The following is an 18,492-nucleotide window of genomic DNA, read 5'->3' on the forward strand; positions in this document are numbered from 1 at the left end:
CTCTGATTAGTCTCCTTTGGTGTGCCAAAGCACTTTAGCTTGATATAACCCCATTGTCTATTTTTGATGGTGTTTACTGTGGTCTTGCAGTCACTTTGAGACCATCATTGCCCACACGGATGTTTTAATCTTCCTGTGAACTGTGAATGCTTAGATAACTTTCAGTTTATCTGTAAAGTGAGAAGGTAACTGTACTTAGCTCATAATACTGTATATGGGATAATATGACTTAAGAAACATAGATTTGCCTAGATAACATCTGGGATGTACTAAGCAGTACATAATCCTTCTCATATGAAATACCTATCAAAATTTTTCAAATATATGGCCATAATACAAAGATAAGTGTTTTATAAACAAAATAAATGTCTTTGGTCCTTAATATCTCTCTACATTTGTCTTTGTAACCTCAACACAAAAACACTCATGTACTCAGTTGTCAGCTGAGCTGGCTGCCAGTTATTAAGACTTAAGTAAACAAAATAAAGATTTCAGAATTAGATGAAGAGATATGAAAAATCACACTTTTACCATAAGAAATAATTATTCTCAAATGCCACTGCAACTGCAAACTCAAAAAATAATTTAAGTCTAACATATTGCAGTATTCTAAAATCTAAAATTTCCTCTTTGAAGTCCAGTGGTTCATGCCTGGAATCCCAGCTTTTTGGGAGGCTGAGAAGGGAAGACTGCTTCAAGCCCAGAGTTGGAGACCAGCACAGATAAGGTAGCAAGACCTAACTCTACAAAAGTAATTAATTAATTAAACAGGGCATGGTGGCACTCATCTATTGTTCTAGTTACTCAGAAGTTCAAGGTTGGAGTGAGCAGTCATGGCACACTGCATTCCACCCTGGCCCACAGGCAAGATTTTGTGTCTAAAAAGTAATACAATAAAACAAAACAAAAGAAAAACACTTTGAGGTGTTTTTTGGGAGTTTCTGTAATTGCTACAAAAGCATAGGCATTGTTTAATATTGAGCAGTTCATGGGGAATGTACAGAGATAATTGTTTATATTGTTTTCCAAAAATCAGGATAAATATGTTAGAATATTATATATAAATATCTAATAATCTTTTGTAAAATAAATACTGACAAATGTCAAACCATTGTGTTTATAGCGTTTTCCTTCAAAACATTCATAGCTTAATTGGAGAAGGAAAAGAAGAACAATAATTGCAATGTACCATGACAAGTGTTACAATATATAAAATTTAGTAACTTAGTTGGAGAGGAAGGATGTTCTTAACTGGGTTTAGATGGGTTTTGGGAAACTTCTTAGGGCAGGAACAATCTACTGGATCTGTAAGAATATGAATTTCCTCAAAAAATATTTGACGGAAAAACATTGTGGGAGAAAAGAAACATTATTTCTATTAATAACAGAAGTACTAACAGTGCATAGGCTGGGCTGTGATGTCTCATGCCTGTAATCCCAGTACTTTGGGAGGCTGAGGTGGGCGGATCACAAGGTCAGGAGATCAAGACCATCCTTGCTAATGTGGTGAAACCCCGTTCTACTAAAAATACAAAAATTAGCCAGGTGTGATGGCAGGTGCCTGTAGTCCCAGCTACTCGGGAGGCTGAGGCAGGAGAATGACATGAACCCAGGAGGTAGAGCTTGCAGTGAGCTGAGATCGTGTCACTGCACTCCAGCCTGGGCAACAGAGTAAGACTCTGTCTCAAAAGAAAAAAAAAAGAAAAAGAAAAGAATTACTTACAGTGCATATGATGCCATCTGCCCAATTCTTAGACCATACTAGCTCAATAAATATTTCTTGCATGAATTCATGAATAGAAGATACTGGAAAAGGATTCTGGAAGGGATTTTCAAAATCCTATAAAGAAAAGCTAAATACCCTTGACTACAATTTTGCCTGTTGCTCGCTATATTCTTGTTTTGTTTACTACCTCATAAGCTCTGTTTTACTTTTTTGTTTTTTTCACAAATATCATGCATAAATCATTCCTGAGATTCCTCCTCTCTTGATCCTTTGATATTATATTTTTCTCTGATGTTCCTTTGTTTGTGCTCCTGGGTTTATATGCCAACAGGTACATCAATCACCTCTTCTGGCACTCTTCTGTAATACAGAGGCCTGGTCACTGCGAGGCCTGGTTCCTAGGCTCCCATAAAAAATTACTTCCTGTTTCAGTTCTGTCAAGGGATGATGCTACAGAGATTAGAGAGCAAGAAGATGAGAGAAGCCAGTTTGTGTCCCTCTCCTTCTCAGCAGGGGATATATTTCCTCAGTGATTCCATGGCCAGCAGAACATGCTCTCTGTGTTTCCATTTTCCATGTAATGACCCTAATCCTAGACTGGCTCTTCTAATGCCATTTTCTCCAGTTGTCTTCTCTAAAGGATTTGGGTACTATTTTTGGAGATTTAAATTAAAAAACTGATGTGGAAGTGGGGCAGGGAAGTGCTGGGTAGAGCAGGGCATGGTCCTTGGCAAGGGCTCCACCGTCAGGCCTGTGCTTACTGACCTAGGTGAGGACACGCACTTCTGTTTTCTTGCCCAAATGTTGCATTTCTCAAGACCACCCTGGCCTGCCACACCTCCATCCTGTGATATAAGAAACCTCGAGGCCCTAGCAGGCAGTGACACAGCAGCTGGATGTCTAGAGTAACCATCAGCAGAATAGAAACAGCAACTGGACCTTGAGAAGACACCAGAGGAAGGAGAGCACAAGGACGGAGGCGGCAGGCCATTCACTGCAGAAGAACATGGAGTTCCGTGAGACTGTGGGAGGAGAATGCTGACCTGTCCCATTCCAAGGGAAAACCACCTTCCCACTGCATCTGCCTTTTGGGTCCCCATCTATTTGCTGACACCTTCTACTTAATGAAACCTTGTACTTACTCCCCAAGCCCATGTGTGAGCCAATTCTTCAAGTACACGAAGGCAAGAAATACCAGGATCCAGAAAGCCTCTCTTTCCAGTAAGGCAGAGTTTCTGATGGAGCTGACTAACACAAGCCACCTACGTATGGACCATGTAACACATGCCCGCTGGGAATTCAGGAGCTATAAATATTCACCCTTAGACGCTGCCTGGGATTGGAGCCCCACAACCGGTCTTCATTGCACGCCCAGCGGAGAAGGGGATTAGGGTCCTTTTCCCATTTCAATGAGTCTGTTTCCCATGCAGTGTGCTTTCTATAATACTGCAGTGTTACCTCATTGCATATATTTGACAAAATAAGTTACAAACTATAAGTAATGTGAGAAGAAAAGAAATTGTAGAGAATAAGGAAGAAAATGAAATGTTGTATCAGTAAGGAATGTTTTTACTTCATATAACAGAAAAAGTAAGTAAGGAATTTCTATTTTTCATATGTGAACCAGCCATAGTTAAGCAGTTGCTTGCCTTTGATCAGTCGCTCTGCTGCACGGTAGTAGCAGTGACTTTTTTGCTATTTTCTCCAAGGTGAAACCTAGCTGAATTCAACACCATGTCGAGTCCAGTTGTTCCCAGCCCCCTTTGCCCACACCCTGGTTTTCTTCAGTGTTATCAACTCCTAGTTTATGCAGCCATTTTAATAGTGTATTTTTGCTAGTCATGTGAAATAGCTACCTGAGATTTTCTATGTTCCTGCAGTCACCTAGTATTTTTGCTGTCTCAAATTATGTGCCTTGCTCGTTTTTCTCCTCAGGACACTATAGGATGTTCTTTAGCTGATTTTTTAAAAGAGCATTGGTAAACCAGTTTCATTTCCCTCAAATACTTGTGAGAATTTCTGAGAAACTTATACAAGTCCCAGCTAAACACCTGGCACTGGCCCACTGCCCATTCAGCTGCCTGTTGCTGACTTCTTTCTTTAGATAAGATCCCCCAGGCAACAACTGCATGTGTCGCCCTGCCTCCACTTGGTGTCCTAAAGACCAACATCTAATCTTTAATACATTTTAAGTCAGATATAGCATAAAGGGTTTACAGGATACAAAACAACAATCGGACACAAGAGATTGAGTGATTCTTTTTAGACTCTTATTTGTGATTATTTTGAGGTTTGTCTTATTGGAAATTAGAGACCCAGAGAATAGTAACAGTATTTCTTCATCTACCCTAATGCATCTCAAACATCTGTCTCATCATTTGCTTTGTATGAGATGTCCATGTATGAGCTCCCATAAAATGTTGCATAATTTATACATGCAAATGGTCCTATGAAACAATATTATTTTTAAAGATAAATCCACATTCAAGAGTAAATATTTTCAAACCAGAAGTAATTTACAGAAATTATACATAATGTGTCATAATTATCATAATGTGGAAATGGGAATTCAGACAAACTTTCACATTATTACTGAGAGTACTTTTCCTTGAAGACCTATAATTCTGGCTATCTGCATTCCAGGAATATTTTTATTATATTTTACCATCTCATAACCAAATGGCCCACTAGGTTAGATATTCCATGATAGAGTGTTTGACTAAAGAGTCAATAACTCTTGCAACAGAGAATATCCCTGGAATTAAGCTTAGAAATTAGTTGACCAGAGTCTCAAAGTTCCCAAGGCCAATCCTTTGGGTTCAATCTCAGACTGTAATAGTATTTTCTGCAGAACAGTGGCTTTAAGTAGGCTGGTATTTTCACATTTATAATCTATTGGTGGAAAGTCTGGTCCTAAAGTAAGAGCAGGGGATGCATCTGTCCTTTCATGACAAGTTTGATACTCAGAAGATGATAAACTTATAGGGAAAAAAACAATTTTCTCCATTTTCCTTTGACCATCTATTCCCAGATGAAATTAGAGTAAATTTATGAACAATATTTCAAAATATTCTGGAAAAAATTGAAGAAGAATATATTAAGAAAACTTTAGCCAGTACCAGTCTTTGGCAACAAAGTTAACCATTTTACCTACACAGTATAAATGTATTTACAAATAAAGTATACACATAGGGAAATGTTTCTTGCCTTGTACACACTTTCTCCATGATGTCCTAGGCACTAATTTAAAATAGGTCATTGATTGAATGACAACTATAATCTTAATGCAAATAGTACAGTAGAAAGTTTTTTAAAACAGAAAACTTGTACACATTGGTTGGTCTTCCAGTTGTACTGTTTCTTTTGTATGCATGTGTTTATGTCTATGTAATTTTAGATAGTTATAGAGAATAGATTTCAGGCAAGTAATTAGAAAGTAACCAGATTTTCTTTGTAATAAAAAGGAAAATGATTAACTTTTATTGAAATTTTAGTTGAAGAGTAAAACTGAATAAGAATTTATTCTGCTCAGGGAAAAGATGTATTATGCTTTACAGACTGAAGGAGTGCTTTCCTGAGTTACCCAGTGTTGGTATTTACTGCAGAAATAGATTTCTTTTGGTAGACCTCTGTAGCCAGCTACCTGCAGAGAAGGAAATCCTACTAGAATATAATAAATAGAATAAATATTCTTTCATTGGGGTGAAACATTCACATACGATATTCTTTTATATTCAGCATAACTATAAACATTTAGTTTTAATACACTTTCCAGAAAACTAAAGTAATTATAAAAATTAACGAGAGAATTGTATATTCTTCATTTAAAAAGTTTTAGCCATGCAAATCTGAGAAGTCCACTCTGAAATACCTGAAAATGAGATATGAAATGAATAAGAAAAGAAAATACAGCAGAATGTACCACATGTATTTTATGTGTTGGATGTATATGCATCTGTTAACGTTTAGTGGCAGACAGAGTGCAGTCTGCATAATTGTATTTGTAATAGATTCCTATGCATGATATATTCACACGTAAATATTTATCTGAAGACTAAAATAGAAAGCTAGGAAAACACAACATGGCATATATGCTGAATTACATTTAAGCAAGTATGAATTATACAGTTAAATGATCTCTTTAAGGGATTAATTAGTTAAAGTTCCTAGGCTCTTTCAAGCTAAGAAACACTATGTATGTGCTAGGCACTATCATGGTAACATAAGAGTGAGGCATAAGTGATTTGTAACCTGATAGGCTCTTTGAAAGTGTGTCTAGCCAGATTGACAGTTTTTTCTAACAGGGTTTTATGTATTGGAAAGTGCTTATGAAATTTGAAGATGAAATTTGCTCTATTAAAATCATGCTAATCTGCAAAAGCAGTCTTTGTGCTATATACATGTAGAGTGATGTTTCTCAAAATAGAAGAAAATTTGGGATATGATTTTGAAGGCAATATAATAAGGTAGAATTTTCACATAAATTTTAATTTGTTTATGATCACTTGATTAACTCAGCTGTTGCTCCCTTAATGAGTGCAACTGAAGTCTAGTTGATTTGCATAAAGGTAGCCATCCCATTTTTATAATTTTAAAGACAGTCAGGAGACTATTCACTGTTACATAAAGCTTATATAGATTTTATTACCATGTTTCAGTTATGTATCACTGCAATAATGTTAATTCTATAATGTAAGGCATTACATTATAGAAAAAAATCTCATTTTTTTATTTTCATTTTTATTATAGATTCAGAGAGTACATGTGCAGCCTTGTTACAAAGGTATGTTGCGTGATGCCGACGTTTAGTCTTCTATTGATCCCATCACCTAGATAAGGGAACCTTGCAACCAATAGGAAGGTTTTCAGCCCATGCCCCTCTCCCTCTGTCCTCACTTTGGAGTCCTCAGTGTCTAATGTTCCTATCTTTATTTCTGTGTGCACCCAAGTTTTAGTTCCTATTCGTAAGTGAGAATATTCTATATTTGATTTTCTGTTTCCTTGTTAATTTGTTTAGATTAATGACCTCCAGCTACACCCATGTTTCTGCAAAGGACATCATTTTGTTCTTTTTATGACTGTGTACAATCCCAGAGTTCATATATACCACATTTTCTTTATCCCATCCACCATGGACAGGCTCCTAGGTTGACTCAATGTCTTTGCTATGGTGATGAATGTGAGAATTCGCATGTCTTTTTGGTAGCTTTAATGATTTATTTTCCTTTGAACGTATACACAGTAATAGGATTGCTGGATGGAATGGTAGTTCTATTATTAGTTATTTTAGAAATCCCCAAACTGCTTTCTACTGTGACTGAACATTCTCACCACGAGTATGTGAGTTCCTTTTCCCCTGCAGCCTTGCCCACATACATTATTATTGTTATTATTATTTTGGTTTTTTAATAGTAATCGTCATTCTGACTGGGTATGAGATGGTATCTTGTGATTATGATTTGGATTTCTCTGATGATCAGTGATCTTGAGCACTTTCGTTATGATTCTTGGCCACTAGTATGTCTTAAGAAGATATTTTAAATAAACATAAAATTATTGCCTCTACTCATACGTGAAATTCTGCCTATGTCCTTCTCTCTTCTCCTACTATACGATTTTACATAGATAATCAGTCAAAAAATGTGATGTGCTGGTAACATATTTTATTTAATACTTGTAAAATGTTTTTCTTTTTAAAATACCACCTTTTAATTTTTAATTGTTTTAGTTCCTTGGAGGTGGCAATGGGGACAGGGAAGTTTTAAAACAATTACTTCATAAGATGATTCCAATGTAAAGAGTATATTGTTCATTATAAAATTATTTTGTTTTTGAGTAAAATTTTAAAAATGTATACAAATACAAAATAATATAAAAATACCAACTAACTCCACTTAAAAATAACAGTTATTAATATATTCCTTTTTGTATTTACATTACCTCTGGTTGTAATTGGAATATACGCCCTCGGGTTCATTTCCTTTCTTCCATTTCTGGAGGTGCCATTATCATGAACTTGCTATTACCTTCATATTTTTTAAATTTATTAAAATATTTATTTGTAAATAATACTAGTGTTTTCTAAATTTTCAGTGTGTATGTGAATATTCTAAGGTGTGTATTATTTCACATATTCTTTGTTAACATTCTTGTTCAGAGCTGCCGTTATTGATGGCATAGTTCTCAGTCTACTGAATTCTCACATTCCATGATGTCTTTATTGGAATACTACAGTGAAAAACCTTCCCTATGCCTCTAGGTACACTTGTGTGAGGGTTTCTAATGAATACACTAAAAGAATGGCTGGACTGCAGTGTGTGTACAGTTTTAACTTTGAGGGGATGAAATATTCTCATTAGCTCCCTGTACTACCACTTTATTACTATTGTTGATCCATGCTAATTGGCTTAGCACTTGTCTTAGATTTTTCATTTTTAATAAAGTATTATTATAAGTTACATTGATTAGAACCAGCATGTGTGTGTTAAATGTTCATTTTGTTTAATAATTATAGCTATTGTCAGGCCTCTATCAGTACGTGAGAAAAAATAAAATGTTAACAGAATGATGACTTTAGTAGGGTGATAAATCTGAAAATTTAACTTTATTTTCCTAACGCAGTTCACACAAAATAAAGATTCTGCTACTTCTTCACGGACAGTATGCAGCACAATGGGTGATAATCAATATCCACTGACTCAGTAGTGGCTGGGGATGGGTAGTTTCTTCCAATCTTGCCTGGTGATGGGAGAAGTATTTGACATCGTTTTTTGTTTTTTTTTTTTTCCTGTGTGGTCCACTTAATGACAGTTCCAGATCATCATATGACGGGTTTGGGGAAAGTGAAGGAAATAGTATGCTAGATATATGTAATTATGTGCTGGAAATAGAAGCTGAGCACACAGAGAGTATTAGTTGGTCTGGCCACAGTGATTTTGTCATTTCTCGTATACCTACAACTATTTATTTCTGGGCTGTTTGCTAATGACTATTTTTTAAAGAATCTGTTTCAGCAACAATGACCTAACAAATGCAAGTACATGTTTAACTAAAAACTATTCAATTTCCCTTCTATCAAATTATGGGTTGAAAAGTGTCAATAAATACATGGTGTAATCATAAAGATCATAAAGCCTTGTAGTCGATATTGGGACCACAAGCTAAAAGTAATATCCTGAATATAGAGGGCAGAGGGGAAAAATCAGCTGCTATTTCAGAAGGTAATACTTAGTTACATTAAGAACACTATGCCTGAAGATGACCTTTTCATAGGTTTAATATGTGAATTTGGAAAAGAATTAAGCACATAATTCTGAGATGCCTAGCTTTTTATTTACATCAAATTACTAATTTTTTAAATCAATTATGTATATTTTTAATTCTAATTTTTCTGCAGTTAAGAAATATGTATAAGTAGTCGTTAATATGTTAGCTCCATTAGCTACAGAAGAAATTCCAAAAGAATTGATTAATGCCATTTAGATGTTTCAAACAGAAAATTAAACAAAAAAAATGGTTTGAATTTTTAATCAATTATTGGAACCAAAATAAAGCTGTTGAAATTTTGTTGTTCCAGAAAAAAAAATTGAACAATGTGATAAATGATTTGTCATGTTCAGTTAAAAAGCTAAACATTGTTGATGACTTTTATTGGTGAGAAGAGGCAATTTTGGAAAAGTTTGCAAATAACTTTATTTAAACATCAATGTAAAATTAAAAGATATGCATTTTCCAGAAAATAGTTATGAATAATTATTGTTAAGGAACAGATTAATTTACGTAAATACATTCCAGAATCATTATTCTGCCTACTATTTCTAATATTTAAATAGTAAATGTAGTTATTTTTCTATTTTGCTTCAAGATATGTGGTTTTCAATTTTTGAAAGGATTTCATTTTCAAAATTAGTTGAAAGATAATTATTTCATAGATCCATCGATATAGCAAAAACAATTTACCTGTAAGGAAATAAATAATAAATTAACAAAATAACAAGTTAAATAATAAATGATTTTGAATATGTTAGTACTCTTTTATCCTACAAAAAGTTTCCATTGGAACAATAAAGGTTTTGGTCACTTGAATTTTACTAAATATCACTAGATTGTCCTGTGAATTGGTGGAAAAAAATTACCATTCCTTACATTATTGACTACACTCAGTATTATTATTTAATAGTTGCCAAACTAATGAATGAAAATTGGAGCCTAATGTGGTTTTGATTTATGTACCTGGATTACTAATGAGCTCAAGCATCTAGCCATTTTTCCTTGGTCATTTGACTTTCTTCTTTTCTAAAAGGGATCTAACAATTTACCTGTACTACTTTCTTTTACTGGGCTAAATTGTATATATGTTTTCTTGTATATTTGTAACAGTTATTTTGATTATTTTGGATACTGGTATTTTTATTTATATTTTTATTAGTGATTTTTTGTAGTTTTATAAACACCCAAGATAATTTTAAGAATTTATGATCTGAAGATTTTCAGAAAGCTAATTCAGACATCCTTTGTGCCCATAATGCTAACTTCAAATGAAAAAATAATTTTGCAACTTTAGCAAAACATACTTTAAAGATACTAATTAGAAAGCCCTGAAGTGTTCAATTCTTTTTAATAAAACTTGTGTTTAAATAGTCATTTCAACAAAATCCTTCGCTGTTACAGTAAGAACCAGTTATTAAATGTTGATTACCTAGCTCCTAGATGGTTTTCTAAATATTTCACAGTTGTCATTGTGGTAATAATCACTTAGCATACTTGTGAGAATTACTGGTTCTCCAGGTCTCATTTCAGATGACTGAACCAGGATTTTAAGGAAAATAGCTAGAAGTATCTAGATATATATTTTATGACCCACATAATTATTTGGGGATATTTGTGAAACTCTGGTCTGACAGGTAAGAGAAAGTAAAACAACAACAACAACAACAACAACAACACAGAAAACAACAACAAAAACAGAACCAAACAAAAACAAAAAAAGAAAGAAAGAAAAAAAAAAAAAAAAAAAACAACCTTCAAACAAAGAACAAGCCAGGAGTCAGGAATAAATACGTTATCTTTTCCTAACTCCAGCCTTCTCAAGTCATATGCCCCTATTGCCCCCATCTTCTTTTTCATTCTTGGTAAATATTACTCCATCTATCTAGCACTTCACAGTTGTAATTAACCTATTAGCTTGCAATTTGCAAAAACTATGAAACTTCTGAAAATTTTCTTTAGGTTCATATTTCTAGCTATGCACTATGTGTGAGTTAATGCTATGTATAGCTATAAAATAGCAGTATTTAACAAAAATGTTTTACCACTGTGGCAAAATTACCTTCTGTAAATGATCCACTGCTACTAAGATTACATTGACAATATGGACACTGTACTGACATTTTGAATTTTATATGATAAAGGAAGATTGGAAAGTGTCTTCAGATGTCATTGTCTATAATGATAACAGTTAATACTTGTATTAACTTCTAAATTTTTCTGTGCTAAAGCAGGTGTGCAGGTATTGGATGAACAGGCAGGTCACTGAAGCATAACTGTGGTTAAAGTTGTAAAAGTTTTGGTGAAATTGTACATAACAACATCTCCACAGAAAATTTAGATTTTGGCTCAGCTAGGAGATGTTGAAGAAAATGATGTTTTTTAATTCTTAATAATTCCCCAGCTGGTTCTTAAAGGGAGTCAGCACAATATTGTGGAAAGAGATAGTTTTATAATCTGAAATTAGACTTTAAGAGAAGTTAATTATTTTGAGACCCAAATTTCAGTTGCATGAATTGGGGTCTAAAATTTCTAGTACCTGTGTGTGTAGTTATAAAGATCATATAATAACAATTGATTCTATTTGCCTTGTACTTTTCTGTAAAACAACGACATCATTTAATTGTGTTACTTAGTATAGCTTTGTGTGGTCATTTTCAAGGAACATTTATCTCTTGATAAATAAAATATTAATACTAGCAGAGAATGGTACTTCCTCCAACATTGACATTGCAGAGCTCCAGCTGTTCTGTAAAGAAACTGACATGAATTGAAAAAAAAAAGTGGATGATTGAAGGTTACTTAGGGGCCAGTCTTTATTTACTAAGACTATATAATTCTCATAAGGGACACACAACCTGTGAAGGGTTGGATGTCAATGAGGAAGAGTCATTGAGAAAAGGCTGCCTCAAGGATCATCCTCTACATTTTTAGCTTGAAATACAGGGTATTTGGTACTGTGAATTTCTGAAATAGTGGAATACTATAGGAGGAAACATGTTTGGGGGATGAAATGAAGGTCTGGTTTTGGTATGTGGAGATGTAAGGCATACAGTCGGATTTCTCAAGTCTGAAGGTCAGAATAAAGATATGGTCTGAAGTTGGGAATTTGTTAATACTCAGCATAGAAAGTGTATTTTAGCCTTGAGGAAACCCAAAAGAATCCATGACTGAGACTTGAACAACTTCAACACCTACAGGTTTAGTAAAGATGCCAACAAAATACACACCAAGTTCATATTAAAATTAATGGGAAAGACAAACTACTTAGTGAGAGGTATTCAGGCAACTAGCATTTACCTACCTAGCTGTTAGCAAATTTATGACAAAATAAAATGTATAAAGAATTTTTGATTGGATTTCCAACTATACAAAACAAAAACCACTCACATGTTAGAAGTCAATATTCAAAATTATATTATTGTAATGGTACTATTTAATGGTAATAGATGAAAGTGAAAGTTATTCTGAATTAAATCAGTAGACAACATATTTTCTATCATTGTCTTTCTTTTCTTCTCTATTTGTGTGTCATTTTAACTCACTAAGCAGTGAATCCTCTTAATTCCAATGCTTTTTATTGAACACTGCATTTGTTTTTCGTATGTGCAATATTATACTGCCCAATAGAGAAGAAATGCAGAATTTGGACTGTTATATCAGAAACACCTTTGCTTTTTCAGATTTGGGCATCAGGAGTGTGGTTTATTTAAGTATTCTCTTCAGGTTTTGATTTTTCAGATTTCTGTAATGACTTCTCCAAAATAAACAACGTCTGACCATGATGACTACAATAAAATTAAAATTATGCTGGCTTTTAGGAAAATTTTATAAATTTAGCACTTTTTGCAGTGGTGGTGGGGCAGTGGAGACAATGTTTTGCTCCTGTGACCCAGGCTGGAGTGCAGTCCTGCAATCTTGGCTCACCACAACCTCTGCCTCCCGGATTCTACCAATTCTTCTGCCTCAGCCTCCCAAGTAGCTGGGATTACAAGCACCTGCCACCATGCCCAGCTAATTTTTGAAAATTTACTAGAGATGGGGTTTCACCTGTTGACCACGCTGGTCTTGAACTTCTGACATCTGGTAATCTGGTATTTGAAGCCTCACCTGGCCTTCAAATTATATTTTCATATCCACTCACACAACTTTTCGTGACTATCTGCATGTTCTCCTCAGGCAGGGGAAAAACAGGATCAGAGTTCTTGAACAATTTATGAAAGAATGAGAATAATACACAAGGTTTAACCTATTCACAATACTGTATTTAGTGAATAAATACATTACTTTTAAAATTCTACAAAAAGTATTGACTAAATAAATAAAATATATTATTTCAATAACTCTAAAATATGTGTCCATGAAGACAACAGAGGAAAGCTTCAAAAACATAAACAAATAATTGAGGCTGGGCAGGGTGGCCCACGCCTCTGAGCCCAGCATTTTAGCAGGCCAAGGTGTGTGGATCACTTGAGGTCAGGAGTTTGAGAATAGCCTGGCAAATATGGTGAAACCCAGTCTTGATGAAAAATACAAAAATTAGTTGGACATGGTGACATGTACCTGTAATCCCAGCTCCTCAGGAGGCTGAGGCAGGGGAATTACTTGAAGCTGGCAGGCGGAGGATGAGGTGAGCCAAGATCCTGCCACTTCACTCCAACCTTGGTGACAGGGCGAGACTCCTTCTCAAAACACACACACACACACACACACAAATGAAAATTTAAAAATTGTACTAGAAAAAGTACTCACAGTCAAACTCACATATCTAACAGAAGAAAAAAAAATGTACTTTAAAACAAAAGTTCCACAAAAGGAAATAAGAAAACAAATCTATCAGCTTGCATATAAAGTTCAAATAATAAGCTGAAGAGAATCAAGGGGGGAAAAAATCAAAATTTACAAGTAAGTACTCTAAAAGAAACTGAAAGTCACTTAAAAACTGTCTGAATTCTATGTCTCTACATTGCAAACATGACCATAAAATTTGCCAGGAGCAGAACAATCAAAATGTATCTTAAAACTCAATAAACACTTCAAGTCTCACATAAGAATTATAATGGAAAATGGACATGTCTGCAGCATTTCCATACAAATCTGAACAAACACTATTTCTTCGTACTCATAGTTTCACTATTCTAAGAAAATAACTTCCATATTAATATTAGGGGATGTGACAAAGCAAGTCTTTATCATGATAAGTAACACTGGGTGTCCATACCACTACTCAGGTGGGCCTAAAATCCTAGCCAGGTTCCCTCGCTGGACAAACACCGAAGGTCCCAATCATTTTGCAGTCTCTTCACACTTCCTCCTGTGTGAGCCCAGTGTGGTCCTCCAGATTCCCTGAGTAGTGGCTTCTCTTGTCTCAGGGGACAGGACAGTGTGAGTGATGATGGCAGAGGGGAGAAAGCATGTCAGGGGAGTCTTGGGTCATTGTAACAGAAAATGATGGGCCTCAGAGAGCCATTTTGGGAGGACGTAGACACAGGCCTCAGGGGACCATCTGCGCAGAGGGTGAGAGCATCCTGGTTGAGCCCAAACTGAGCCTCAAATGGTAGCCGGCCTCAGGGCAGGGAAGGGAAATGGCAAGGGATGATGAGATAGCTATCGCTTGAGCCTTGCTTCTCACCCACTTACCTTAGACACTTATGACTCTTAGGTGGCTTAAGGTGCCCCAATCCTGAAAGGAGGGTTTTACAGTTCCCTGATGGCCATTTTCTCTGCCAGCCCATGGATGGCCTGGGATTGCTCCCTGCAATCATCTCCCTGTGGGGCACAACTCCAGGAAACAAAGACCTCTCATTCCCCAGCCCTAGACTGCTAACCTGGCCTCCTCTCTGTTCCCTCTCTAATGGCCTCCCTCCCTTGGGAAGTACTGTAGGGGATTGAGCCTGGCACACATGGACTGTGAGCCCTTTGGAATTGTGGACATGGAAGACCTACACCTTAACTGGCATCCTGAGTGTGGCAGGCTCTGACCAATCATCTGGGGGACTGCAGAAGTGGGCACAGGACAAGGCAGATCATGGCTCAAAGCCAATTCCCCAGAGGCCAAGGAATGACCCCAAGGTTCTTTCCCATGATGTCCCACTGTGGCGCCCACTTCAGCAATCCTGCCAGAACCTGGGCAGTCATCGTCAGCCAACCGGCTGAAGAAGCTCAGGTAGGAGGTGTACTGCATGCAGCTGGAGGCTTGACCTTCATGATCCCACAACCACTGGACTGCAGTGGAATGAGACATCCTGTATCCTGGAGAGAGAGGAGTCAGAAAGGTTCATGACAGACCTACCCGCCCACGCACCAGTTCCCCTACCATGTTTGGAGCCAGTCCTTACTGAGGATGCCAATGCAATACTCCTGAATGATCACCTCATTGTGGAAGTAAAGATTGTGACAAAAGGAAAACTTCATCTTGCCGCCGAAACCCCGGATGGCTGAGTTCCTCCCCCTACCTGACCAAGAAGGATAAACAGGACCGACTCAAAAGACCATTTCATGTAGCTGGGCTGAGGTGACCTTCTAGCTTGGGGTGAAGCATGGGTTTCCCCTTCCCAGCTCTCCCGCTGAGACCCCCCCAGGTCCCAGGGGTACCTCAACCTGACCCAGACACCGAACCCCTCCGCAGACCCAGGCTCCTTAGCCTGACCTGCAAATCCATCGTGTAGCGTAGCAGGACTTCATCATTTGTGATGCTAACCAATATCTGGGTCTGCCGCACAATCTGACGCTGGTCAAGGAGACGCCAGATGATTGGGTGGGCGTGCAGGGAAACACCCTGCAAATTCGCAAGAGCACAGAGAGTGTGGGGCAGGGCTACCCCCCAGCCTTTTGGTCTGGTACCCTCCCTTCCTAGTCCTCTGTTTCTCTCTGGCGTTGGGAGGCACTATCATGACTGTGGTGGTCTTGGCGGCGGGTGGAGGCAGGACCAGATAGCCTGCTCTGAGGAGGGGCAGGCACAGAAGAAGAGGGGAGGGGGTTGCGGGCGGGGTGTTGTGGTGTGAGGCGGCTACTTGCTCAGGGTTCCTGAGCTGCAGGAGGTCCTCGAGTGCTGGGTACTGGACAGGCTATGCTGCTGTCCGGGTGTGCGGTGTCCTCTTCTCCTGATCTCCCTGAGGAGTGGGCGTGTCCCCCCCGAGGGAACAGCTGTGAGTAGAAGTAGCTGAAGGGCTGTGCCTGCCTCTCCCAATGGGGCTCGCGTGGGTTCAACCGAGGTTACATGTAGTCAGGGCCTAAACATCTTTGGCTACAGTGCTGGCAGAGGAAAAAATCATGTCTGGGGAGCTGATGCCTGTCTTGCAGAGGACAGCAGCCCGGTGCATGGTAAACCTTGTGTTTCTGGGGTAAGTCTGCTGGACACAGCCACGGAGAGCAGGGACAGTTCCATGGCTGGCATGGGCATGCAGACACCCCTTCCTCCAGGGATTTTCCCAGTGAAGTGTCCTTCAACTTCCTGCTGTTTATGACGGGTCCTTTGAGCTGCTATTCTCCCTTGTGAGTGCTGTACTTGGCTTCCTATCCTTACCACGTGCCCTTAAGGCACATGCAATTTAACTGCCCTTCTATCTGCATAAGCCTGTCCTTGGTTCCTCTCGTTGTCCCCCATGCTCCGAATCCTGGTTGACTCCCGGTGCCTACCGCCTTGTTTCCTCCAACCCTGCTCCCGGGAGCTCAGCGCCCACCCACTGCTGCCAGTCATCCTGAATTGGCAGCTGTAAGGATACAGCTCTGGCCCAGAAGCCGGGGATGCGCTGCGGCCTGGGGCATTCACGGAGCCTAGCTCCAAGTGAAGGATGTCCAGTGAGTCTGTTGCCGGCCGGAGCGTACTAGGGCCAGGGCCTGACTGTGCCTGCTGGTCCACCTGCTGCCTCTCCACATTGGCCTCTTCCTTGGCCACCACCTCCATCTCTGCCATGATGTCATCCCCCACTGGCATACCTCCTCCCCCAGGGTAGCCTCCCCAGACCGCCCTCTCCTGCAGAGCCTCGCCTTAACACTGTGCCCTCCTTGAGGCTCTCACAGACTAAGGCCTGAACCGCCCATCTCACAACCATGGCACCCCTAGACTGAAAACCGTGTCCCACACCTACGCGGATACAGGGTTCCTGGGGAGCCTGCAGAGACCACAGCCCTCTGCATTTGCCATGGGGCCCAGAGACCCAGCAGGGTTCGCTGCGCACAGTAACCCTGGAATCAGAGGCCAAGGCCCTTGGCTTCCAGTACCGCGCTAGCAGGCACACAGCCAGTGCTGCACTTGCGGGAGCCTCTGCGCCAGCAAGGCAGTGCACACGGGCCATCGAATTGGCAACCATGGCAGTTGGCCTCCCGTGTGCACACAGTACAGGATAGGTCCTTTGGAATGCCCCTGAGTGTACAGCATCCTCAGGGAGGAAGCATGGAATTCGGTCTGTATTTGCCTAGACCTGAGAGAGTCCTTGTGGGGTTTCAGCTTCTGGTGCAGACAAATTCCACCCCAGCAACGTACCGGTCGACTTTCCTCCCAGGCACCCGCCCTGCCCTACTCCCCGCAAGCGACCGCGGCCGCCCTCGCCCCAGCGGGCAGCACTGGTTCCTCCTTCCCTCCTCTGGATGTGCAGTATTCAGTCCCATCAGCCTAGACTGCCTAATGAAGTGAGATGTTTCATGTGTCCCCTGTTGGTTAATGTCTGGCCACACTCAGGATGCCAGTTAGGATATGGGCCTTCCATGCCCACAATTCCAAAGGGCTCACAGTCTGCGTGTGTCTGAATCCACCACCACCAGACACCAGCATCTTCTGGGAGGAGCCTTACCGCTGGGGGATGGAGTTGCAGGCCAACCAGGGGCCTGTTGCCTCAGGGGACGTCTACAGCCCTCGCAATAATTGGCCAACAACCACTGCCCTGGCAATCATTGGCTGCTGGAGATAGGCGGGATTTCCGGGCATGGCTTCTGGCGTCTTTCCGGCTCAGGCCAGCTCTGTTTGTACTTCCCGCAGTTGGGACTGTGGTGTCCCGAAGCCGGATGCATACGACCTGAGGACTGGGCGACTCTGAGGCTGCATATATACTGAAAAGCACCTGTATTGTCTCTTTCTCTGGACAAGTTGGTCTCTCAGTAAGAACAGAAAGCAAAGGTTTGGGATTTTGTCTATAAAAGGGGTTGGATTTTCTATGTGTGGGTGTTGAATTATGGGAGGAGACAGTGGGGAGAGAACTCCTTAGTCCTATTAAGAAACTCATTTTTGTTAAACTCATCGATTTTTTCTCGAGAATTCTACCTTTAACTGTTCAGATATATCTGACATGTGGACAAGTTGTGGGAGATGGTGCTTGCTAAGGCGCCATTATTTTCATGTGCACTTTTTGTTAAGCGGGTTTTCTCTGTGAATGTGGTCATCATTCAAAATACAGGCAATATACTTAACCAAGGCGATTAAAAATTTATACTTTTAGTCAGTACATGTCACGTGTCTGATTTGCTTGACGGGAATTATCAAATTTTGATATAAATTGTGTTAG

Source organism: Macaca thibetana, chromosome Y, assembly GCF_024542745.1.
Source record: "Macaca thibetana thibetana isolate TM-01 chromosome Y, ASM2454274v1, whole genome shotgun sequence".
Taxonomy (NCBI): domain Eukaryota; kingdom Metazoa; phylum Chordata; class Mammalia; order Primates; family Cercopithecidae; genus Macaca; species Macaca thibetana.